General features: G+C 38.8%; 1 protein-coding gene across 4 annotated transcripts in view; it reads left to right on the top strand.

Annotated features, from left to right (window-relative positions):
* LOC139445782 (ankyrin repeat domain-containing protein 26-like) overlaps positions 1–16,512 on the top strand; it is a 758,925-nt gene that overhangs the window by 159,134 nt on the left and 583,279 nt on the right. The window lies entirely within an intron of this gene.

Raw genomic sequence — 16,512 nt, 5'->3', positions numbered from 1 at the left:
GATTTGAATACCCATCTGAATACCCTGTGGTCTGCCGCCATTACCCCTCACACCAGACACACTTACGCCACAGGGGTGCAGTGCTACATCAAGTTCATGATCCGTGTGTACCTGTTTCCAGTGGAAGCCGACACTCTGCCCCCAGTGCAAGAGACGTATCTCCAGTACTTTCTGGCCCACTGTTTCGGGGTCCTTAAGCTCGCCTATACAACAGTGAAAACATACCTGGCGGGTATTAGATATACTTACTTGCAAGCCGGATTACATACTGTGTTTGATTCCCCAGCCTCCGGTGCCTTCGCCCAAATCCAGACTTTGATGAGAGGATACAAGAAGTTACAATTTCCCGTCAAGAGTAAGAGGCTTCCCATTACGTATGACATTCTCTGTCGGATCGTCACTCTCCTAAGACAGGGTGTGCTAGGACCTTACAATGACTTGAATATGGAGACTATGTGCACCATTGCCTTCTTTGGATTTTTACGTTGTGGCGAGTTTACCTGCTCATCTAGTTTCCAACGATGCCAACATCTGTGTAGAAGACATCACATTCGATTCAAATCATGCCAGGTGCATTTTACGACTCAAAGTGTCTAAGATTGACCCCTTTCATCAAGGCGTACATATTTCATTGTTCGCTACGAAGAACCTGGTGTGCCCCTTTCGCAGCCTGACACAACTCGTATGGATCAGACGACAGAGTGGGGCACGTAACACCGACCCCCCTCTTCGTGGACAGCTCCTTTACAGCCATTACCAGGAATACCTTTCTGAGATGGCTCAGCATTATATTGTGTCGCGCCGGTTTTAGTTCAAGTGGGTATTCAGGACACTATTTCCGGATCGGCGCGGCCACGATGGCAGCTCAAGCTCGTCTAGAGGACCACCTTATCAAGACTCTAGGACGGTGGAGCTCTGACTGTTTTACTCGGTACATCCCAACCCCCGAAGCTACCTTGCGCCAAGCCCAGATCTCCCTATGTACCGTGCGACATGCATAGACTTGACTTCGACCGGACGAGGCGCCATAGTCTACCACGTCAGTTTGTGTATATATTTAGATGGTTGTGAAGCATCGTTCTCAACCCATGTTTAATCATGACCGTTAGTTGCGTGTGCCATTGTTCTTAGTGCCAAATCATCTCAGGACTCTTCTGTATTGTCTATTGTACCCAACCGTGTAGAGCACTGTATATGGACTCCACTATGTGCTAAGTGAAGATATACAGACATTGTGCCATAAATTCCATACCCCTGCTACTGCCTCCCAGTGCTTATACCATATACCTCTCCCTAACCTAACACCCGGGGCTTCACGACCTCCAAGGGTACATCTATACTAATACTGGGATCCACGATCCCAGATTAATCCACAACAATACTCGGGTTGACGACCCACTAACAAACTATCAACCCAGGATCCACGATCCTCGGGGTACTCTTTCTCTATTCCTATCACTTGGGTTTACGACCCACTAGCACCAGCAACCGAGGTAGCCCCCCTTTGTCGCCAATGTAAGTAAATTATGATATTATATTCCATTGTTTGTTGTTGTTTGCTGCACAAAATGTCAAATTTATTATTTTAGTTTGTGCACAAACAACTAGTACCTTAGCTGCAGCTTCTCGTGCTTTATGTATCCTACAACGTCGTATATTTTTATTATGAACTGTCATCACTTGTACATCGTACTCCATTTTTCTGCTATGGATCAGGTTACACTTTACCTATCCCACAATTCAATTCCTTGTCGGCAACGCATGCGCAAACTCTGACGTTACTCACTAAAGCCTATTTAACCCTTCACTTACCATCCGCTCATACTCGTTTCTATCAAAGCCATCTCGTTTATGCTTCTCCCACCATCCATCCCCTTCATACCACCTTGTGAGGCTGCCTTGGTTGCTCGATCAGGCAGGGTGTCTGTAGCCCCCAACTCATACCATATACCTCTCCCTAACCTAACACCCGGGGCTTCACGACCTCCAAGGGTACATCTATACTAATACTGGGATCCACGATCCCAGATTAATCCACATCAATACTCGGGGTTGACGACCCACTAACAAGCTATCAACCCAGGATCCACGATCCTCGGGGTACTCTTTCTCTATTCCTATCACTTGGGTTTACAACCCACTAGCACCAGCAACCGAGGTTGCCAATGTAAATAAATTATGATATTATATTCCACTGTTTGTTGTTGTTTGCTGCACAAACTAAGCAAGACACAGCAATCAGCTGTACACACTTTTTCTTGGAATCGACCGGTGATTCGGTCAAGACACACCCAATAATATAACTTTACAGGATTTTAATACAAGGATCGGCAAAAATTGTATCTGAAACTATTTTTTTTATCATGAATAATATATTCCAATATCTTGTTAATTTAGATGCAGCTTTTACAAAACATATTTAAAATAATAATAACACTTTTTATAGCCAGGTAGTGTAATAACATGATTAATTGGCGTACTTCAGTATGGATTTGTTGACATGTTATTTCCCGTGTTATGTGCTCACAGTAATGTCTTTCCATGGGGGAAAAACATCAAAACTCATTAATTTGTGTATAATGCGCACCCCTTTCTACACAGCTGTGTTTTTGGGGAAAAAAGTGCCTACTATACTCAAGAAAATACGGTAGCTGAATTAGTCATGTGTTATTGCATTCATTTCCCAATGAATGTGAAAAATTAAGCCACGCCCACCGAGGCGGACTACTTTTATCACTACGGAATGTCGGGGAATCCCAATATTTACAGTAGAGGGAATTCCCTTTCTGCACACGTGTATGATCATGAACAGGACATTTAGCGAAACTAATGCATATTAGTGTTCAAACAACCCTTTGAGACCGAAGGCCAAGAAGGAATGAAAGAGCAAACGTGCAGCCTCGCTCGCCAGTTTTTTCCCCACTCGCCTTGGTTCCACAACTTTTATGTCTTCGGGTTTCATTTCTAACTAGCATTTTTCCAACTGTGTCTTCCCGTTCTAAGGGATCTAATGTTTGAATCTGGCGGTAACTGATCATGCAAGCAAGATTCACACAGTTTATCCAGCCTTTTTAAATCGTTCACACTTCAATGAACCCATCCAAACTCACGTTCAATTCTCAAATGAACCGGGAAAAAACACAGTCAATCCTTAAACATGAAGTTATTTTTTATGTGAAGTGTACACAATATACAGCTCTTCCATTTCGAGAGGCCGATCACATAACTGCGAAACAGACTGCTTCCATATTTGGGGGGGGCATGGGTGGCCCAGTCGTCTAAGGCGCTGCGATTCGCTGTGCAGAGTTGTGTCCCTTGGGCACGCCAGAAATCTATGATTGTGGGTTCGAATCCCGGTTCGCCCTGATTATGTTTCTAGGTTTGTCAGCACCATACCCGTGCTTGTGGGTTTCACCGAAGTGGTAAACGTCTGAGACCTGCATCACTTCGGGCTTTTCTCCCACATTAAGCTGACACGCCGCGATATAACTGGAATGCTGTTAAATGCGGCGTTAAACCAAACTCACTCACTCACTCACTCCATATTTGTGGGGAAACCCCTGGAAATTCCCCAACACGAATACATACAGAAGCATATTTTCTGATCAGCACCGCGTTATATCCCGAGGAAGAAGTTTGATATTTCTACAACGAATGAAGTTCATCAGGCTGACCTCTTGTTTCTTCCCCATGATAAGGTCAGACGCAAAACGTATAAATACGCTTCAACCGTAGTGGATGCGGCTAGTCGATACAAAGAGGCTGAGCCATTAACCTCGAAAGATTCAACAGAAGTAGCTAATGCACTGAGCCGCATATATAAACGCAGACCACTAAAGTGGCCCAAGTTATTTCAAGTAGATCCTGGTCGCGAGTTTATGGGATCAGTAACTAAACTGTTAACAAAGCACGATGTCGAAATCAGGCGTGGTGAAAAAGAGGCCCACCGTAGTCAAGCTATCGTTGAAAGATTTAACCGGACATTAGCGGAACGTTTGTTTGGCTATCAGTATGGGATCAAATGAAATCGAAACGATTGAGATCAACCGAATGGGTGACACGATTATCATCTGTTGTATCAGCGCTGAATAATGAAGTAACAAGATTAATCGGGAAGAAACCATCCGATGCGATTAAAATGAAATCCGTGACTTCCGAATCTTCAGCACCGAGGAGAGGCAAAGAACAAAAACTTCCAGATAGAGTAAGCGTAAGATATTTATACCAGCCGGGTGAACTCGAAGGCGGCCTACGTTGCGCAACCGAACCAATTTGGTCCCTTAAGATATATAACATTAGTCGATTGGTTACGAAAGAAGGAGAGCCTTCTTTATTATCTTAAAGATGGACCGGGCAGGGCATTTGTACGAGAAGAGTTGCTCATAGTTCCCAACGATACAGTATTACCACCATAACCATAAGCATACGTAGTTACACCATCCTTATCAATCCATCTCTTTGTATCTAAGGGGGATAATGATGTCTTGTTCATTCTTAATCCATATATCCTGTGATTGTAACTTCTTAAAGAGTTCATCTCGTGTTTGAATGTTCTACCATTGAATAATGCTTCTATATACTGTTCGTGTTTGATATGCTTTTTCACCACATACTTCTACAAACCCTTAGCTTTTCTTATCTCTCCATTATCGGACTTCTTTATAGAATACATCTTAGGTCTTAATCCGACATACTCCGCTATAGGGGTCCCAGCACATTCATCCTTCATCTTACCTAACACCTATTTATTTACTACGCTGTGCAGTGGATTATCTTTTGGGTAATCGCTCGTGTCGTACATATCTATTTTTTCTGCCGTATCTTTATACACATCCTCGCTTTGTATTTCCATCAACAAAGAATCTGTGTCGGTGTATAACACCTCACATCTATGGCTGTATTGCTTCTTAAGTTCGTTGTAATAAAAGTCATACATTAACTCTTTCAATACCGTAGGCCGGTATACAGGCCAAGAAGCATTGAGTCCCCAGACACCGTAGGCCGGTATACCGGCCAAGCCGTAGTAACGTCAAAATAGTATATATTTTTATGGACCTACCTGTAATATCATTCATTTCTTAAATCTATCACATTTAACAATGTCTGAAATATGTATTCCATTTCAATTTATCATTTTTTATCGATAAATTAAAAACATTATTCACTATTTCCCGCGATGTTATTGAAAATAATATTATCGGAAACAATTTTTGACTATGGGTCCACACTGAACATGTCAAAGAGCAAAATAAAGACGTTTTAAACAAATCTTTAATTATATTATACAAAGTAATAAATAAAATCCACGAAAATATATCTAAAAGTAATCAAACTTACATCTTAAGTTATTATTTCCATATTTTCATGCGATCGCATGTAATGTAAGTCAAATGACATCTCGGCTTTCGTCGTCTTGAATTTTTGGCTCGGACACGATGTTTAATACAAAAATACATGCATGAAAAATCTTTGTTACAGCTCATAACCTAGCAGGATACATTCACGAAGTTCCACATTTTTAATATATTTCGTGATTTCCTGTTTAAAACGTTCAGAATAACATGATTTAACAAAAAATATTCGTCAACTTCTGAAAATGATCAAACACGAAACTTGGTATCACAGCTGTAATTTGATTGGCTGCCTTAGATCACTTGCTCAAATATGACCAATCACGAACCTTGTAGCATCGTTAGAAACCAATTTTAATCCAATGAAATCGCTTGTTATAACTACGGAAAAAACCCAGGCGATATTACGATCGTGTAGATGAAGGAATAAGCTTTCCAGTGATGTGTCATACTCCACTCATACGAAGCCTCGAAAACGGGGGTATTTCTTCATGTTACTGAGCAGACAGCCGCTGTTATTGGGAAATGGGTGATGATAGAAACTATTTATGATTCTTTTTTGAAATGATTTTCCAATTACGTAAACAATGAAAATAGGAAAGTGGATTTTATGAAATCTTATTTTCAAGTTTTCGCTTCCTTGGTCCTTAATCTGGATGTTAACGTGTTAGCTTACATTTTTTATTTACAACGAACTTGATTAAGTTGTAAATGCATTATTTTAAATAATGTGAAAAACATAACTTTCATATTTATAAACCATTGGATCAGACCTTTCAAATGGTGTATAACATGTAGTAGCAAATATATTTTACAAGCAGATATTTTCTTTGATAAATGTTGGCTTCATCTATCACACAAGAGTCTCTGAGAACTCGGTGTTCCAGCATTAAATACTTCTGGTTGACTGGTGTTGAAAGAGTTAAGTGTTTTGACAAGTCAAGAATAATACTCATACCAACGTACACTGGTCTGTTGAATTTTATATTACTCTTCTGCATATGTAGTGCGGCTAAGTCGTTATCAAAAATCTTGCTTCTGTTAAAAGCCGGACTGGCTATAAGTTTCCTCAGTCTTTCTTCCTCATTAGATCTGACTAATATAACATCAACACGCTTCCTTAGATTCTCCATAGTTTTACCAAATACTGAGTGATTCATGAGCTTATATAGATTCTTTTCGAAATCGCTGGTAGCTATCTTTCTTAAATCTGTGTTCAGCCTTATATAGGGCTCCATCCAAGGGCTTTGATCAAACTTTAGAACTGTGTATTTTCTTTAGTTTCATACCTAACGATCGATATAACTCGAGATTTCAGTAGTGAACTATATATTTTGTCTTATCCATCAAATTTGGTACGAGTTTTTCTACGTTAGCTAACCTAGTATTACCCATCAAGGAGTGTTGATATTCCGACATCCAATCTTTCTTCACTATTAATCTTTTGGGAGCTAGCGATAAATGTTATGGTCTATATTCCAGTCTAGTATATACCCTCTATCGGAATCTGAGGGGATATCATTCACTTTGATATCAAAAGTAAAGGTTGACTCATAGCCCATCCGTACAAATTATTGGTGTCGAGATATGATATATGCGTGTCGGGTTTACTTGGATCATATCCTTCCACTAATTTATTATTAGCCTTAGAATACCTTTTAACTACCATCGATATACCACCTCTTAATCCTTTCTAAATAAACAAGTGCATATCGTAATCGGTGAGTAGTTTTAGTTCTACACCGGTCTTCTTCAACAATGCATCCCACGATAGTCCGAGACTGGAGTAGTAGCACGCCGGGTCCAAGCCGTATTGTTTTAAATATGTCTTTCTAAATATCTCGAATATATCGGCGAGTAACAGTACATCGGTTTTTAAGTACAGATCGTGATAATGGCCTAAATTCTTACAACCTAATTTATCCTACACCCTCAGAGCATGTTCATAATCGGCATCGGTTATTTTAGATTCTGTTAAGTTACTATAGAATGATTCAAGGGGTGGTAATTTAGTTTCGTCGAATGTAGACCAATCATCCATATATTCGTATATTTTCTCAGCAACAAATGCTGTGTTAACCGATCAGTATATTGATTTGTATTTGCAAAGTCATTGGGATTGTTCGCATTAGCTAAATTGTCCAGGGAAGATAACAGAAACTGTGCGGAGTCTATGAATCTAAGCCCATTACTTTGCTTTATTCTGGCTTTCCCATCCTTGTCCCTATAATGTATAGTTTTAGTCAACGAGAATGATATGTATTTTTCCCATATTATTAGGAATGCATGTTAAGCCGCAGTCAGTCTTTGAGATAGCTTGCATGATGAGATGAGAATCATATCCTCTAAGGTTATGAAACACACCGGGGATGGGTATTGTTTGAGAATTCATTTTTAGTTTCAAGTTACACTCATTATGCACGGCCCCCCGATAATTACCTGTGACATGGCAATGATCTCTTACGGAATCCCCATTCAGAGGTTTATCACAAACATGACAACTAGTTGACTTCTTATAGGCCCTCCAATCATCCCTCGTCATACACATGGGTTTCTTACGCGATAAATTTTCCCTAATTATTCTCTCTTCATTTTGTAGATATTCTAGGAACTTTCCCGCTGCATCAGGACCTCTGTAAATCACGGGCGGGTTATATGTTCTTGAGTTTTGTACGTAAAACTATCTTGATTGCTTCGGACTGTTTTTTCTATAGGTTTGATAAGTGCTTCGAAGTCCGCGTAAATTACGTACGGTATTGGCATTTGATTACAATAATGTTCAAATTTTAATATATTTGTCCCTCTTTAGGCATATCAATCCTGATAGCATTCTGTCCAACACCTCTGCAGTCATCTTTATGCGCTTCTAATAGATCTTGTCTGCTGTACCCATGTAGGCATCTTTCGCAGAAATATTTCTTTTCCTTATGTTTTGTTTGATCGTATAATAGCGTGTTTAAACATCTTTAACCACGTATAATGATATTTTCCATCTTTTTCGATCAGAAATGAATTGATTCTGGGAATATGTTCTGGGGCGGAACTTATCCTGTGTACAACAATTCCTTTATGAGAATGTCCGAAAACATTTATAGCTAACTTATTTTTATTTTCCACCTTATCAATTTGTGATATTGGTGTAGGTTCGTCTATACCATCAAAGTTGAGTCTGTCGTTTTGGGGATAGCTCGAAGGTCTATCCGGATGTTTGTCTAAAGGGAACAATGCAAATCTTATCTTCATTCTGAAACAGTCATCGCCTTTATTTTTTACATAAATTATGGCTTTTTTCTATTTATAATACGGGGGTAAATCTATATAAGATCAACCTTTGAAAGGCCGCATTCCATAATGTAATACCTAAGGAGATATTTAAGTTTAACATAATAAAATATGGCATATCCAATACAGCCTAAAATAATAAATTGTTCCGAAAGAATGAGGATTTCAAACCACATTATTACATAATAACTGCTAATGTTCAATTTATCGTATTTTTGCTATATTTGCTATATTTTTGCTATGATTTGCTAAGCAGTTGCTATATTTGCTATAATTTGCTAAGCTGTTGCTAACATTTGATAAAGAGTTGCTAAAGTTTGCTATAATTTTGCTATATTTGCTAAATTTTGCTATATTTTTGCTATATTTTTGCTAAGCAATTGCATAAGCAGCTGGTTGATCGGTTTTTAATATGAGTTTACAATCCATCGTTTCAGCTAATGGTTTTCTGACTTTATCTCGTTCGACCTCGGTATAAATAACATCATTTTCGCGTAGACATTCCTCAAATGAATCTCAGTCTTTGCAATGAAACAGGGCTACCCATTTGGTCTGCTCACTGAGATCTTTCAGGACAGAGTTGTACTTTTGAGTAAGTACCCAAACGCAATGCTGAGTATGCTGACCGGGGAATGCTAAATATGAAAGCATGTCTTTCTTTTTGGTGAGTTCTTTACTCGCACTGCAGTCGTCTAGTATGATAAGGGTTGATTCCCCTTTGTATTTTTCGTGACATAATTGTAAACAGTCTTGTAAACGATCGCTCGGATCAACTTTGTACACCCCGGGATCATTCATTACCCAATCTCTCGAAAAGTATGTTTTATTAACGCTTATAGTCGGGCACAAAATAATAATATGGATGAAAACGTTCCGATAATGACTTTGTAAAATATCTAGAATAAAAGCTGTTTTTCCACAACCCGTTTGCCTGCAGATGATAGCGCAGTGCGGTTCTTTAGGTAACAGATTATTAATATATTGCTTGCATGAATCGTCCATTCTGTATATTAAGTTGCGCGTCCATAATCACATACAAATATATGTTTAATTTACCAACCGATTCCTGGAGCTTCGTTATCTGCATAGTAATACCCTCGCTAACATTTTCTATTCTCTGCCCACTACCGTGTAGTTGGTCATCGTCCGTGGTTTGCATGTCGAGCGATAGCGCATACTTTGTGGTAAGGAATTCAGCCATCGACACATCCCGGAGAGACAGATCTTTCACGACTGCGTTAACTTCTTGGCTTCGTTTTATAGAAGGGAGTTTTTTAATCTCATCCCACTGTTGATATGCTCGCATGCCTTGACTATATAGTTGATAAGGCACATCCTCAATAGTCAATTCTACTTTTGTAATCTTGGGGTTTTAGAACTTCTCGGTATCTCTTGCAAATGCATCAGAGGGGTCTTCGAACAACATTAAAATACCCTTCAACGATGTAGCAGGAACGTTTAGATTGATATTCCACGTCGTATCTCTTTTGGTGATCTTTCGATGTCAAAGCACGCGATCGTACAAAATGGCTAAACTTCCGGTATACTGGTTACGAATTTGTCTGGCTAATTCAGGATCTGTTATCATATCATACTCCAGTGAGATATTTTCAATTGAATAGCTACTAGGATCTTCAGTAGCTTTGATTACTCTGCTGTAGTCATTAAAAGTTAGTTCGTATTCTAACCTATCGCCTAGGGATGCTTGATAAAAGGGCATGTGACTATCTAGTAATTCAAAGTCTAGCGGAATATAGAATCGGTTACCTAATGCATCAGCAACAGCCTTATCTCCTACGACGGTATTATCGCCACTATCAGCACCTACACGCATTCTCAATGTGTTCTGATTACAAATACCTTGGTACTGTAAGTTTTCCCGTTCTTTAGCCGTTCTCCAGAGATCCATGTAACAGAAATATACATCGCTGTCGTCAATATTCAAAACTTCATTACCGCTAATTTTGATCGCGATTTTCTTAACAATCGCACGACCTATGTTCTGAACGAGCTCTCTGCTAGCGTCGGCAGAATTCAAACTAATTGTAAATGATAGTCGGACAGTTCCCGGAACTAACACATTGTGTGCGCCGAGATTAGGAAAGCGAACCAGAAGTGTTTGATTCTGATCGATGGTACTCGGGTTATTAGTTATAGTTACAGACAGACGAATTGCTTTGACCCCGAAGTCTACATTGTGGGTTTAACTTGCGTCCGTATTGCGGAGACATTGTTATATTGAAATTATGTAACCTTATGTTTAATATAAAAATGGATGATTTTAGTCTAGATGACTTTGATAACGCTAGTACAATCGAAGAGGGTACTGATGAAACCAGCTTTATGAATCTTAACGATGAACTTTTACAATCAACCGTAAATGATTATTACGATGCCTTAAAAGAAACTCCTATAGGTCGTGACTATTCAAAGTTTACGATAGATAGTAAAGGAATATTGCGTGGCTCTCCGGATATTGATCTTATGAATTCTCGTACTCGTAAGCCCCTAGCCTTGTCTACGATAGCCGCTAAACATGGTATCAACACTGTTCGTAATGAATTAGGTTTTGTAGACTACTCACGAGAAAAACTTTCTGTGAAGACTACTCAGGTTCTTCGGACTGTGTGTGCTGAACTCGGTAACATAGATAAAGATAATTTGGAAGAAAGCTCGAAGCTGGCCTTGGACGGGATCGGAGAAATCTTGGATACCTACTACGATAATTCAATGTTACAGTTACCACCATCCTTTGAGTACAATATAAGGGAATTACAAGGCCTTGACAAGGCAAAGCGAACAATGCGGGGAGAACTCATCAATAATAAAGCCAAGCTATCTGAACTCAACAAGCATATAGCTTATGAGAAACCAAAACTTGAACAGGCGGGTGATGAATTCAGTAGACGCCGCGTTGCTGAAAGATTGCGTAACTAAGAAGACGAAAGATCAGACCGCCTCGAAGTGGCTTCCAGTTGGGGAAGTATTTGGATTTATTATATCAACTTTGATTCTCACGTTAACCGGCGGCAGCGGACCACCCACACCACCTACTGATAAGGATGGTGTAAAAGAGTGGATAAAAAAGCATTTAAAAGCATTAGGAGAAGCACTGGGAAAGCTCTCTAGGAAAGCCGCGTCTGCACTTACCGGTATAATAGGGAGTATAGTTTCCTGGCTCTTGAATTTATTAGCTAAGACCACCACTTGGCTTAGTCAAAACTTGTGGGCACTGATTGTAGCAACTGCAGGGCTGTTGTATGTATCCGCTAAGAACTATTTATCCAAATCATGAGTAAACCATCCGCGACTCCACCCACTATAAGTGCTGTTTTTTCATTGATATGTTGTTGATTTTTAGCTGCAATATGTGGTGGCACTTGTGGTTGTGGGTCAGTAGATCGTTGTGAAACATGTGGAGTCTGTGGCTTGACTATTCCCGTTTCGCCTGTGTTTGTTTGCGTTATTAAATCCGTGTTAATATCTGAATTTATACCTGATTTTGTTGATCGGTAGCAATAACAATTTTATTATTATAACCGATCACTTGACCGATCTTAAGTTCCATATTACTCGGAGACATGTATGGTCCCCGGCGCATAAACGTAGTCTACTTTGGATTGACCGTACTGTAATACATCTTGATTACGTTTCATAGAAGATGGTATGTCAACTGGTGAAGTAATAGCATCCTCTACGTTTGGGACAGTCTGTTTTTGTGCATCGAGCGCCGTCCCAGAACCAATTATTCCCGTTCGTGTTTGCGATTGTGCACCAAGAATTGCCCATACATAAGTTCTTATTGATTCATTAACTCTTACAACTCCTGGGTGTGTAAAATTATTTTCTGTTTTATCATATAGAAATTCATTCCAAGCGTTTGTGGTATCGTTCAGTTGCACAAATTTTGTAACAATATAAGCTAAACCACCCTTAAAACTCATAAGATCTCCTCTCCAATCGTTACTCGAAAGTTCCCAGCCATGATTAAGATTATGCAATCTTACAAAAAGATTGTTTTTCTGTAACAACCTAAATGGATCGAATGGTTGATGAGTTTTTTAAACTAAATTATCGCTTTCTTCTTTAACAGTTCTTTTTCCGCTGTACAGAACACCTAGACCATGGTTAAGTCCTTTAATACGCCAATCTTTACTCATAGAAATATTAAATTCCTGACTTATACACTCATACGCGAATCTATTGTATGGATTATTTGAGGAATTCCATGCTCAATCCTGCAGTAATTGGGCACTAATTTCTTTAATTATACGTCTAATCTGATAGTACACGTGAAATGATAAAACAGACTTATTTAGTTCAAATCCTTGGGCATAAAGAGATACACCACATCCTGTTGTGGCACACCATATGGCAAAGTTTAACTGATTCTGCCAAAATTGCATTGGATTGTGAAACCAATCGTGCACCATTTTATCGCTAGTTGCCGTGGCCCTGTATTTCTCAAAGATATCAGGGAATTTAACAAAAAAAATAGCACCAGAGGCACTAACAAAAATCAACTGATTAGTAATGTCAGTTGATTTCATATTTAAGTTATGATATAGTATCATTGTATATTTAATATGTATGTCACACTCCCGGGATTAACAAATGGTCAGTCTATTCAACTGCTTCATACTATTGAAAACTCAGCTGGTCAACTTGAAGTCGCTATCTGAGATGTAACGTATTACCCACGGTGGACCAATATAAGTGCTGCAAGAGGTAATAATGAGATATGGATAAATGGAGACGTGTACATTATATCTGATGGGTATTACAGCGTATGCTCACTCAATGATGAAATTTTTAAGCCTTTTGGAGATAGTCTCACCCAAAATGAGTCGAATGGGATGCTGATTTTAAGCACTGGAGAAAAGGTTGTAATTCTTTATGAGAACTTAGCAGATACACTTGGATTTTTTAGACAAAAAGTAATAATACGACGCAACAAAACAGAGCGTGGAGTTAAATTACCCCATTTAGTTCCCTATAAAGAGTTGTGCATCCATCTTGATCAAATCAGTACAACGGATAATATTCAACTAGAAAGTCCTTCTACTCTGTTGAGAGCTATTCCAGTCAAAGATGAAAAATACAATAGCGGTAGAACGGAATCTTTCTCATCATTACAATATAAAAATTTAAAGCGTGGTATTATTTCAGACCTCAAAATTTCTGTATTAGATTTAAAACACCAACCTGTACATATTGGATACTTGAGTGTAACACTCCATATTATAAATAATAGTTGATTCATCAGGCCCTCGAACACTCAGACAATGTACTACAATTGCGCTTTCCGATCTTGGAGACACAGAAGGATTCGGTAAACCCGGTACCGATGGTAAGTTATACGCTTTACACTTACAAGATAATGTATACAAGCGGAAAGAAGGTGCATTCACAGGTAATCTAGAAGATTTAAGTGATGTCAACGTTAGTAGACTCAATAAAAACACTTCATACAATCTTACTCGCAACGATGATTATAAATGGACTCTGATCGAAGATAAAATCGAGTGGCTATTGAATATCATCATTGCCCCACCATATGTGATGAGGGTAAGGGACATCAATTAACTAAGATAATGAATAGTGGGATCGTACCAGGTCTATCAATTAAAGGGCTCAAGAAACACCAACGTCAACGTTGCAGTATTATTTATATGGGAGTATCGCCTGTTGCAACCCTTGAGGGGGTCCAAATTATTAAAAGTGATATCATTTCTCTTACTAAGATATTTATGCCGTATAATATACATTTAGTAAGGTTGATGTATACTCTCAAAACACTGAAGCAAGACTAGGCTATTATATGATATAATAATATACATTATGGGTTTATATCCGGTGCTTGATGAAAAGATGGATACTGTTGATGGATTTTGATTACATCAATTAAGCGACATAAAACATCGAATAGTGAAGGAGAGGGAGTTGAGACTTGGATTGTCTAAAAAGTATCGCAGAGCCGTGAATGCTCTGGACGGAGTTGACACCGCGCTTGTAACAGCTGGCATGGGACTCGGTGTAGCCGGTGTTGGTTTATTTTCAACTATAATCGCCTACTTGGCATGGAAATAGCGGCTGGAGTCTCAGGACTGGCAGGAATAGAGATAAAATTCATTTCTCGTAGGGTGCAAAAGAAAGCATTAAAACATGATAATATTTGGATACTCACCAAAGCAAAGGTGAACAGCATTGAGGACCATATTTCAACAGCAACGGCTGATTGTAAGATATCCGAGGAGGAGTTTCGTTTAGGGTTGTCAGAACTCACAAAATACAACGCAATGAAGCAGGAGATTCGATCTAATTCTTGTAAGACCAGTGGTATTAGCGAAGACGAGAAAAAACGGTTCATAGAACAGGGGAGACAACAAGCGCATCAATTATTCCGTCCCAAAACCAAAGAACTGGTTGGAGATTAAAAATAGATTGCTTACTATCATTAAATCGCACCGCATAAAAAATCATACATCTATTTAAACGAATGCTTACATAAGTATATAATAATGGAGAATTACAAAGAAACAAAGGAAGAACTCGAAAAAGCTATCAAAGCATTTATGCTCAGGGACAAAATTATCAAATGGAGAGAATTACCACAGGGTATGAATTATATCAGTGATGTCAAACCAACCATATACGGTCATCAATTGTTTCTTTCCAATTACCAAGAAGAGTATATAGTCTGGTCTCCTAGTAAAATGAACGAACAACTTAGTAAAAATGTTAAATGTCACTTCGTTAAAAATAATGTTATACGAATTAGTAAAAATAATAGAGAATATTTTCATTACAATTTATTTTAATGTCATGATGATCGTTGAATCACATCATCATTTTGACATAAAAAATTCCATCCGTAGTGGTGGTATAGGTATATAAATCCAGTGGAAGTGGTCCAGAACCCCCATTACCTATACTACTAGTGAACAACACAAGGAAATGCACATCCAAACTATCGTAGTATTGACTCAATGCGTGTCCAGACTCATAGTGACAGTCTACAGCAGTCTATGAATTGACATTAGTGTCTATTTGACGCATCTTCATAATCACCTTTCAGTGATGGGCCAATTGATCAATGGTGACTGACACTTGTAGTTCATTAACAACTCTCTTGTGACGTTTAGTGTTGGCCATTTTGACGTCTTGTACTTGATTTAAATGTAATATGACGTGCTGTCATTGTGACTGACTTACTGAGGTATTTCTTAACAGACCTTTCTCATCGTATAATGATAGTATTTGAATATATTTGTTGTAAACAAACCATAAAAGATGTAACTTTATTACTTGCCCGTGAAGAGATCACACGTTTAATAACGATACAGCTGTATTACACATTGTGTAATACCAAAACGTGTGCATAAGGACTCTCGGAACACGTTTCATGAACAAATATTGAAAGCTCTCATAGTCCCTTGGCTTATTCAACGACATTGCGTGTAGAGATGATAGATCACTGAGAGGAGCTTATGCACACTCGATGACCTCAGCAACCTTGTTGCTAGGCTGACGTCACATGGCATTGTTTCGACGATGGATCTTGCAACAAAATTCCACAAATTGCGTCATCAGGTATTGTGACGTGATTGTAAACTTTGAGGTGCAAGGCCCCGTTCCACAAGGTGATCGTTTTGTAGCGCAACAACAGCCGTTAGTCCAAGTTAAAGTATGTGAGTTGCAATAACCTAAGCGCTACGATAATTTTGAAATTACCTGAAAAACCTGAATTCTAAAGGTGGACCGTTGTATGGTATTAAATTCATACGTTTCAACTTTTTTACGTGTTTGAAGTATTATTCTGTTAAACTCAATTGGATTATGCCGCGAATTGTGTAGGTGTCAACCTATTCACACTCAA

The sequence above is a fragment of the Haliotis cracherodii genome, unplaced genomic scaffold, assembly GCF_022045235.1.
Source record: "Haliotis cracherodii isolate W230 unplaced genomic scaffold, xgHalCrac1.p SCAF_6, whole genome shotgun sequence".
NCBI lineage: Eukaryota > Metazoa > Mollusca > Gastropoda > Lepetellida > Haliotidae > Haliotis > Haliotis cracherodii.
Note: the sequence above shows the minus strand (reverse complement) of the source record. Positions and strands in the feature narration are given on the sequence as shown.